Raw genomic sequence first — 11,287 nt, forward strand, 5'->3', positions numbered from 1 at the left:
TTCTTGTTATATCTCAATGGTTATCCCATCCCCTGCATCCTCCCATTCCTCCCTCCCTCCCATTTTCCCCTTATTCCCCTCCCCTATGACTCTGCCTGAGGGGGACTTCCTTCCCCTTTATATGCTCATAGGGTATCAAGTCTCTTCTTGGTAGCCTGAGTGTTTTATAGCAGCGACAAAATAGCCTGATAGATTTACACTATCTCTTTCGTGAGGAAAACGAAACAAAACGCATGCTCAACTTATGGTCCAAAAATATCGAGTGAACCTATATCAGAGAATAGTATGTACTGTGGGACTTCATGTGTGTTGAAAGCAAGCCAAAACAACAAGAAACCCCGCCAAGCAGCCGATTACACAGAGAACGCTGCAGCCCTGGGTGTGTTGGTCCCTGAGCGCGCAGTTTGGCCTAAGGCGATGAAACTGCCCGCAAGGAGGCGCTGTGGAGGCGGCAGTGCTGCGGCATCGGTGCGTGGCCCGCCGCGGCGCGTAGGCGACCTCCGGGGACCGGACCTCCAGGACCCGCCGCCGCTCAGTTTTCCTCTCGGTCCGCAGTCGCCTCCGCAGGCCGGGAACAGGACAGAGCGAATCACAGCCGTGCTTCCGCTTCTATCGTCAGTGTCGGCTGCCTCTATTAGAAAGTTAAACAACAACAAAACAAAGCAAAAACCACACACAAAAAAGCAAGGTTCGGTATTTCTTAATCATGTGCTCAAAATCAGTGCATAGATTTTGAAACTAAATGAAGTGGGAAGAAAAGAACTCTTTGTGTCAGAAGTGGGATTCGAACCCACGCCTCCATACGGAGACCAGAACCCCCAACCAGGGAAGCTGCGCTTGAGTCTGGCGCCTTAGACCACTCGGCCATCCTGACACACGCTAGTGAGCTGTGGAGTTCTTGCTGATATAGAGATCGCCATGGCTTCCTGGATGACGTAGCAATGTCGAGGTTTGTTGGTAACGACTAAAAAAGATGGCCACCTGTGGAATGAAAATTTTGCCGAGGAAAAAGAAGTGGGGAAAAATTCATGCATAAAACTGGGTGCAAATATTTTAAGGACAGAGCTTCTGTGTTCCCCGTCTGTCACGTTCGCCAAGATTTTTGAGGAAGGAAGAAAAACCGGGTCATCTCCGCCGCTTGTGTTGCTTCCGGCCCTCAGAAATGCACTCCTGAGGCCGCGGACGCCGGACTGAAGTGACATTTGATGGCCAAATGCCACTCCGAGCAGCGCAGCGAACGTTCAGTGTTTGAACTGCAGTGTATCTGGGGCTAAATTCAAGAGTAGGAATACAGGCTTGCACATTTTAATCAACTTTGTACCGATAGAATTTTATATTTGTTTTTATCAGCACAAAAAGACTTTTTTTCCCTCTTTCTGCAAAGATTAAGTCTTTTTATCAGCACGAAGATAATAATTTGAGGTTAGTATGCCTTATCTTAGACTCCCAGACTCTTATTTTCATAATCTATTTTTAATGATTAGAAAAAAAAAACCAAACAAACAAACACGGTATAGTGAGCAATGAGCCTTTCTCCAGCATACAAGATCTGTTGTATTTTCTTTCATAAGCCATTGCTCTTTGGGAAGGAAGTTATATAGGAAGTGATACCCAACAAGGCATCATTATAATTAATGGTTGTAATTAAGGCACCTCTTATAAATTGTTTTTTCCTAATTGCAAAGTCCATATGAATCGCAGAAAATAAACATGTCAAAACTGAAAATCGCCCACAGCCTCATCTCTCAGCCATAACTGCTACTGACATTTGCCATAATTACACTAATTTTTGCAAAAATAAACAAAACTCCTAAACGGTCATGTGTAGGGCGCACATTGTCCATTTGCTTTCCAAAGCAACACAATACACACACATTCTAAGTCAGTGGTTCTCAACTTGTGGGCCGTGATCCCTTTGGAAACCTTCTGTCTCCAAAAAATTTTTACATTATGGTTCATAACAGTATCAAAATTAGTTATGAAGCAACAATGAAATTAGTTTTATGCTTGGGGGTCACAACAGCATGAGGAACTGTGCTAAAGGGTCACAACATTTGCAAGGGTAAGAGTCACTACTCTAAGTAGTCAAATACTTTTGCACAAATTTTAGTAACTGAAGGCATGCCTTTGGTTGTCCCCTAAATGGCTCCTATAGGCTCATATGTTTGAACACTTGGTCCTCAGTTGTTTTTCCTGTTTAGGACCAATTAGGTGTGTGGCCTTATCGGAAGAGGTGTGTTACTGGGTTTCAAAAGTCTGTGCTATTCCTAGCCAGCGTGCTCTCTGCCTCCAAATTGCAGACAAAGATATAAACTCTTAGTGATTGCTGTAGTGCCTGCCTGCTGCCACTCTCTTGGCCAGTAGAAAATTGCCTTACATTTTTAGAAGGGAGGATCACAAGATCAGAGTTTATTGATTTGTTAATACTGAATAATTATTATTATTATTATTATTTAGTCTAAAGCAGAACAAGAAAGGATGCTAAGATTAAACAAAAAACTTAAACAGATTATTGTTTTCTAAACAAAGAAATAACACAACAAAAAGAAACCAAAACATTTTAAGAAATGAAACTGGATTTTTAAATAGATTTATAAGGTTTAACACTTACGTTGGATTTGTATACTTCCTCAGTAAATTGCTTTCTAAGCTTTCATTTTTAAAAATCTTATTGTGTGTACATGTTTTGCCTGCATGCACATGTTGCCACTGGAGGCCACAAAACTGGAAACCACGACGTGTAAGCAAAAGACCTGTAAGATAAAAAAAAAAAAGTGCAGACAAAGCGTGTCATCTCTCTTCTTGCTCTAAGCAGTCTGCCCAGGAAGCCTTGGCCAATCTGGAATTGTTGCTGGGTTCGGACTTGATTTCTCTGTATTCTTCAACCAAAGTCCATCATGACTTCAGCAATCGTGCCTTGCTATCTAATGATGGTAGGCAGCCAAGTCAACAGCAGTAGCCTGTGTTGCTTGGGGTGTAAAAAGTCTCCTTATGGGGGCGAAAGAGATGGCTCAGAGCACTGGCTGCTCTTCCAAAGGTCACGAGTTCAGTTCCCAGCAACCACAGGGTGGCTCACAACATATATAATGAGATCTGAGGCCCTCTTCTGGCATGCAGGCAGAATACTGTATACATAATAAATGAATCTTAAAACAAACAAACAAACAAACACAAACAAAAAAAACTCATAGGGGAATATCCCACACCTGGCACTGAGATTTTTCACTTAATAACCTATGTCTTTTGGAGGAAGCATTTTCTACTCATACAGTGTACCTTGTTCAAACTCCTTTTTAAAAACCATGTTTTAATTAGCTTACAAAGTAATAAGCCTCCATAAGGCTTTTTATAAATCCTTAGATTCTTTTAAACCCATCCCAACTTGCCACTTCCTGTCCCCATCCCCAGCAATCCTACATTAATTTTTTAAAAAGATTTATTTTCTGATTCTGTGTATATATCTCTGTTGAATGTATGCCGTGTGTGTATGGGTGCTCATGAAGGCCAGAAGAGGGCTAGAGTTACACATATCTGTGAACTGATATGGGTACTGGAAGCCAAACTCTGGCCCTTTAAGCCGGGCGTGGTGGTGTGCACCTTTAATCCCAGCCCTCCAGAAGCAGAGGCAGGTGGATTGCTGCCAGTTCCAGGCCAGCCTGGTCTACAAATCGAGTCCAGGACAGCCAAGGCTAACACAGAGAGACCCTGTCCCCCCCCAAAAAACAAAACAAAACAAAACAAAAAAACAAAAAAAAAAAACAATAAATAAATAAAAACCCCCAAAACCAAACCAACCAACCAAAACCAGCAACAACAAAACCCAAACTCTAACCCTTTGTAAGAGCAGCAAATGGTCTTAACCACTGAGCCATCTCTCCAGGCCCAATCCTACATGTTAACAAAAAGCATCTTCTACAAGAAGGGATCTGAAAAGTCTGACAGAAGTGGAAGAAGTGGTAGGAACTTTTTAAAAAACAAACTAACAGGTGACTAGGCAAGTTGAGAAAAGAAAAGAGCCAGCACACAGTTGTAATCCCTAAGGCAGGAGGATCAGGCATTCTGGACCACAGGCAGCTCAGTGCCAGCTTGTATAGATTAAAGCTCTGTCTCAGAAAACCAAACCAACCGAAACCAACAGAACCCCAAAGCCTTAGCTCTCCTCCTGTCACATAATGGACGATGGAGACTGAACCCGACTTTCCGCGCTAATAAGCAGGGAGGGACTAAGCACTGATCAGCCCCGAGGCCCACACAACCTTCACAAAGAAGCTGATTTCCTCATATCTTGTCCAGAATTTTTTCTTTTCTTTTCTTTCTTTCTTTCTTCTTTTTTTTTCTTATTTTTTATTTTATTTTTGGTTTTTCGAGACAGAGTTTCTCTGTGTAGCCTTGGCTGTCCTGGACTCACTTTGTAGACCAGGCTGGCAGAATTTATTTTTAGGTAATAAAAGAAGTCTGAAGTGAAGATTAAGTGAAACTCAAAAATAGAATTCAGCACAGATTAGTAATTGTTGAAGCTGGGAGATGGGGCAGGAGTTTACTTTTCCTTTGCGTTGCTTAAACACTTTTACCAAGAGGGTCCTGGCTTGGATTTAGAGTACCAGACAGACAGACAGACAGACAGACAGACAGCTTTCACTCCCCCCTATATTCTCTTCCTGTTTATTATGAGCCTTGAACTGGATTTAGAGACCACATCTCATAAACACTGTATATGCTGTGAAGGAAGAGACGTGAAAGCACCTAACATGGATGCCTACGAACACCCTACTACATTACAAACTTTGAATACAAAATTAACCCCACAGAAGGCAGATCTGAGCAAATTTATACAGAAAAGGAAATGTAACCAAGAGCATGCAATGCTTGGTATTTTTGGTTTTGTTTGTTTGTTTTTTTTGTTGTCATTTTTTTCAAGACAGGGTTTCTCTGGTTGCTCTGTGTGCGATGTTTGGTTTTGTTAAGTTAGTAAAATCTAGAATCACTCAGGAAGAAGGTTTCAGTAAGGAACTGTAATGGAGGTAAACATGTTTTTGTTTTGATCCCAAGTGTGGGATGGGGAACAGACTTGTGAGAGAACAGGTGATATTTATCCACTAGAAGACTTGTGGGGGGGGGCAGGGCTTGGTTTTTGCCGGCTGAAATGCATGCTGGGGCTTTTTGGGTCTTGGTTTTGTTTGGCTGTTCATCGTTCTACTTCGAGGCGCTCCAGGCTCCGGGTTCCAGCTGCTGTTCCAGGTTCCAGCAGCAACTTTGGTTGAATTGCTTGCTGGTTTGCCGAAATCTTGCCGACGGCGCCAGGGGACTCACTCCCAGGAACTGAATTCAACAAGGTCTACTTCTCCTGTTCCCATTAACCTCTTTTCCCTCCTGTCTAGGGTAGATGGGTTGGAAGGGAGGTATATGCATTAAAGAACCCAAAATAAAGTAGGTCTGGAAAAGGTGAGGCCTGCAAGGAATTGTTTGGATTTGGTTGGATGGGATTGGTGAAGGACTTCTCTTATACACTATGTGTATGGAGTTTCCCCTCTATGTGTGCCATGTGTGCCATGTGTGCCTGGTACCCAAGGGCACTGGATCCCCTTGAACTAAAGGTATGTGATTGTGGGCTGAAGTGAAGGTAGTGGGCCATCTCTCCCACTCTAGTAAGAAGTTTTGACTGGGTTGAGGTGGGGACATCCACGTCCCGCCACTCAGACCACTCTGCTCTGATGGACTGTAGCTGGGGATTGTGAATGAAACTAAATTCTTTCTCCTTCAAGCCTCGTTTGTCAGATGTGTGTGTGTGTGTGTGTGTGTGTGTGTGTGTTTCCTTCCACAGGAACCAAGTAAAACTAAAGCAGCACAACACTGTCAATGTGTTCACACACCTTGAAATCTGACGTAGTAGAGTCAATTCTTCAATACAAACAACAAAAACAGTTTGTATGTTTCTCATTATTTTTCAGAGACCTCACACAAGAGTAAATTTTGGGCTAAACAAGAGACAAGGATTTAGTAATTTAATTACATTATCATAACACAGTTTATTCCTGGACTATGGGTACCAGTCTCAAGGCCACAAGAAAGAGAGTAATAGTCTATATGCCTTAGCTCAGTGGTGAGGTCTTGCTTTGCGTGATTAAGGTTCTAGGTTTGATCCAGTGTGGGGTGGAAGGGTACAGGAAGGCCTAGCGTTTCTGTGCTGCTGTAATGCACACAAAGGGCACCTGCAGTCTTTCGTTTATCCTCAATTCTTTATTTGCACTCACTTCTTATCCCTGACCCTTAATTGGCTTTTTTCAAGGACAGAAATGATGTTATCCTCAAAACTGGCTAATTATGTATCTGAGTCAAAGAGTCATTGTCTTTCATTGAAGAAGAGGAAACACCATCCTTGGCACACTAGGGCCATTTAAGGTTTTTTTTTTTTAAAGATTTTATTTATTGTGTATACAGTGCTCGAAGGCCAGAAGAGGGCATCAGATCGTATTACAGATGGTTGCGAGCCACCATGTGGTTGCTGGGAATCGAACTCAGGACCTTTGGAAGACCAGCAGAATAGTCAGTGCTCTTAACCTTTGAACCATCTCTCCAGCCCCCCATTTAAGGTTTTTATTGGAGGGGAGCAGAGAGGGAGGTAATTCTGTTATACATATCTTATCCTTTGGTCTGGATTTGAGACTAATGGTAGTAACAAATAACTTTCATTAGTCATTTGACAGCTATTTGTCCTTATTTCCATACTGCCTTGAAATGGTTGGAAATTGTAATTCATATCCTCTGTTCTAAATATATTTAATACAGGGTAGGGGCCATGTGTTTTCCTTTATCCTCTGAGGGTCTCTTCTTACAGGCCTGCGTTACTCTGGGAGGTGAAGTATGGGGTGGGGGTAGGGAGGAACCTAAGAGTTACTAGACTCTGATATACTTAACTATATGCTCCAAGGACTAGAAATGTAAAGAATCTTCCTGCTCCTTGAGTCTGCCTTACAGCTCACACTCTGAATCAGTGGATGAAAAGATGGCTTCTGGCTGGGTTGCGGTGGCGCACGCCTTTAATCCCAGCAATTGGGAAGCAGAGGCAGGTGGATCTCTGTGAGTGTGAGGCCAGCCTGGTCTACAGAGTGAGTTCCAGAACAGCTAGGGCTGAAAAGAAAAGGTTGCTTACCTTTCTGCAGATGAATGAATTTAGAATCAGCTTCAGGTTCACTTAGACTTAAAAAAAAAAAAAGTGAAGATTGTGCGTGCATGTATGTATGTGCCCACATCTGTGCCTGGCTCCTGTGCAGGTCAGAAAATGGCATCAGATCCAAACCAGGGTCCTCTGCAAGAGCTCTGTCAGCCACTGTACCATCTCTCCAGGCCAATCTGAAAGTTATTTATCCCATTCAAAATAGCGGGACTTTTCAAGTTAAAATCTTAAATATTCATGAATTTAATACCAAAAGAAAGAAAACAAAAAACAAAACACAACGACTAACAATATCACCCTTTGGCTGGTCCCTCTGGCCCATCTTCCTACACACTCAAGTGATGTTGATCCTTTTGTTCATAAACTTAAGATAACATATTTTTCACTCAACATTAAATTTCACCTTTAACATAAAAAAAAAATCCCCTTTTATAAAACATCTATTTGTGCACATGTGCACCCCTCCCCTGTCTCTCACATACCATGGTGCATGTGTTGAGGTCAGTTTGTCAAGCTTGGCGGCGGGCACATTTATTTACCTACCGCGTCACCTTGCCAGCCTTAAACTTTATATTCAGTATTCCTGAGGCTGCATGTGCATGGGCGTGTGTGCCAGTGGTGCATGGAGGTCAGAGGACAACTTTGTAGAATCAATTCTCTCCTCTTTAATTGGCTTCCAAACTCTGTGGAGTCTCTAACTTTGAGTTTCAGGGATCGCATTCAGGTTGCTGGGCTTGCTCAGCCAGTGCCTTTCCCCTGAGCCATCCTGCAAGGCCCAAGTTCACTTCTACATTTTTACACAAATCAGGAATTTTATTACATGCAAGACTGCTTCTCTGCTCCAGTTCTGCTTCCAGTAAAAATATAGCAAGAAGCTGCAACTACTGTAGGGGGATCTAGTAGGCCCGGAGTAGACCCTGAGACCCTGTCTGCCTGGACACTGCCCATTGCTGTGTGTGCTGGGATACCTTCCTGGATAGGTATGGAGTGTCCTCTTTGTGACTGAGATTCTGTCCCGTTTTCCAAATGCAGATCTTTTATAGTGGACAGCTCTAAGGCAGGTAGACTGACCCAGCAACTGGTGCTTCAAAGTGCCCATCCTGTCCCACAGCTCACATGGAGAGTGCGGTATGTACATATATTTATTATGTGGCAGAAGTTGATGCATGTGGCCGTGTTAAATCTCACTTGAATCCTGGCTCTGCTGCTTCTTTAGATGAATCATTATTTGCAACATAAGGGCAACTGCATATACTCCATGAAGTTGGTATGGGCACTAAGCAACTGTGTAGAAAACGCCAGAGTCAAGCACTGTTGTGTATTATTGTGAACTTAATACATTTGTACACTCTAGCCCAGCTTTGTGGAAGCCACCTGGGTCCCTGGTTGGCTGCTCTTTTTTTCCCCCCCTCAACACAGGGTTTCTCTGTGTAGCCTTGGCGGTCCTAGACTCACTTTGTAGACCAGGCTAGCCTTGAATTCTCAGTGATCTGCCTGCCTCTGCCTCCCTAGTGCTGGGATTAAAGGTGTGCACCACCACACCAGGCATTCAACTGTTTCTTAAAACCTAAGAAATGAAGAGTTGGGACATTATTCATTCATTAGGACACATCTACCATCAGCTATGGAAACACAATGCTAGACCAGGAACAAGTAGTATGAATGTGTATGTAGCTAACAAATCCAGTATTCTGAGGCCAAGTGCAGAAGCAGCTACAACCAGAAAACTCTAGGCTTAATTTTCTGCCTCGTTGTAGTAGGAAACCCAGTAGAACCATTATATCTAGGGTAAACATGAGAATGAAATCATTGTCTCCTAAAGTACTCTGACCTTGAAGAAATAATCGTAGAAAACAGTGATTGTTTTTATTATCTGTAGAGTTGTTTTTCTGGAGAAGCTTTCCAGCCTTTGCATGACTTTGGTCACAATACCGTCCTGGCACCCCTGGAATGTCTTGCTTTATTAGGTACTGCTAACAGTGCACAGTAAGGACTAAGGATGCAGGGGCCTGGTGTTTTCCTTCAGGAAACAGAGATTAGATTAGGGGCTTCTATGAGGAAAACTCTTGTGCCCCCCCAAACTTTTATAATCAATCAATAAATCCACTTTTGTACAGCTGTTGGAACAGTCAGTCCACAGACTAGATCTCCCCCACAGCCGGCAAGGCCTTAATCCATCCTTGAGGGAACCTTTTGCTCATTGTCCCTGGCAGCCGAGGGACACTGATAATTCGGTTTCTGCAGCACATGGTGGCATCATCCACAAGCTTGGACTCGTTGTTTTGTGTTGGTGAGCATGTTTGGAGCCCTCCAATCTACTCCACTCAAAGCTGCACTATTTCGTAGACAACTTAAAAACAAGCACTCAGCTAGGCATGTGGCTTCTGCCTGTAATCCCAACATCCAAAGGGCCAAGGCGGGAAGATCACACCAAGTGTGAGACCAGTTTGGGTTCCAAAAGATCCTTCCTCAAAAACAAAAACTCGTAATAGTAATAAGCAGAGACATTCACACAGGCTTGGAAATCCTATTCCAGTGACATCAGAGGACCACCCAACACAGGGCTACAGGCCATGGATGCACCACGTTAGCTTCTGGGCATCGAGAAGCCAGTTACACTTGTAAGGAGGGAATTACAGACCTATATCGGAAAAATCAATAGCCCCCACCTTCACTTTTCACCCAAAACCAAAATAAATAAATAAATAAAATAAAAACATAGATATTCACTTTATTTTTAAACAGTATCAATTGGGACATGGTTCAGGAATGGAGTGGTGTGAGGGAAATTCTGAATGCTTGTTGTGACACCTCAGTTTCTTTAAAAACACAAACTTGTTTCTTGGGAAGTGTTTCTGTACGGGATAGGAGTGAGTTTACTTGAGATTATTCATTACAACTGGTTGTTTATATGCCTTTAAGGAAAAAATGTTTTTTGTCCATGTGGCGTACCCTTGTCATATTCCTTTACTCAGGTGATTCGTATTAACCCTCAGATTATAAACTGAATAAAGTTGCTACTGTGTGAGACATTAGTTCACCTCCATTCTCCCAGCTCTAAGTACCAACTAGAGTAGTAAACACAGCAAGGCATGGACCTAAAAGAAAGCAGGGCTTGTTCAAAATGATCCTAGCAAGGCTGTGGGATGGAACTGCCCCTAAGGGCACATGTAAGGAAACACATTGCATCTCCACCCTACAGGGAAGCAATCAAGCCCCGCAGTACTGCCTCAATGCTTCCAGAAAATTGAGTATGAAGGCCACCAGCTCACCAACACTCCAGGGCATTCTTAGATGACACGGACCCAGCACCAGGATAGACCTTCCGACAGAAGGAAGGGAGCATTGGACAGTCACTGAGGAGGAGAAACACTGGTTAAAAGTCCTGTCACTACAGAGGTAGGGCCATTTCTAACCATTAGCGTAAAATACTGTAACCCAAACTAGGCCGCATTAATGGGGTTAGTAAAACAACTCAAAATCAGGGTAGAGGTACTGTTCCATGAAAGAAGCAAGGAGTCACTCCAACAGTCTGAGGTTCCCGCATGTAGTCTCAGAAGTCAGAAATAAGTGTCTTAGTTTGTTCTCTGTTGCTATGATAAAACACTGACCACCAGCACCTCGGGAGGAAAGAGTTTATTTCATCACTGAGTCAGGGCAGGGCAGGAGCTAAGGGAATGAAGAACCACTGTTTATTGGACTGCAGTTTTCAGCGGCCCACACCACCTGCCCTTGGGTGCAGGCGTCAGTGAGTTGGCCCTTTCCCCACACCCAACACTAAGCAAGGAAACGCCCTCATCAGATTTGCCTGAAGGCCAGTCTGATGGAGGCAGCTCCTCAGTTGAGGTGCCTTCTTTCCTGATGATTTTAGCTTGTGTCGAGATGGCAAAAAATTAGCCAGCCGCCCAACTGCCCCTCTTGTCAATAGAACACACAAACATATCATTATCAAACCATTATATTTCCTTTTTTGTTTGTCCACAGATCTGATGATATCATAATACAAAACACAGTATGAAAGTCCCACAACTTGGCTGGTGATGTGCCAGGGGTTAAGAGCATACACAATTCTTCAGTGTTTTTCATATCAGGCAGTTCACAACCACCTGCAAC

Source organism: Acomys minous (assembly GCF_964271855.1).
Source record: "Acomys minous genome assembly, chromosome: 9".
NCBI lineage: Eukaryota > Metazoa > Chordata > Mammalia > Rodentia > Muridae > Acomys > Acomys minous.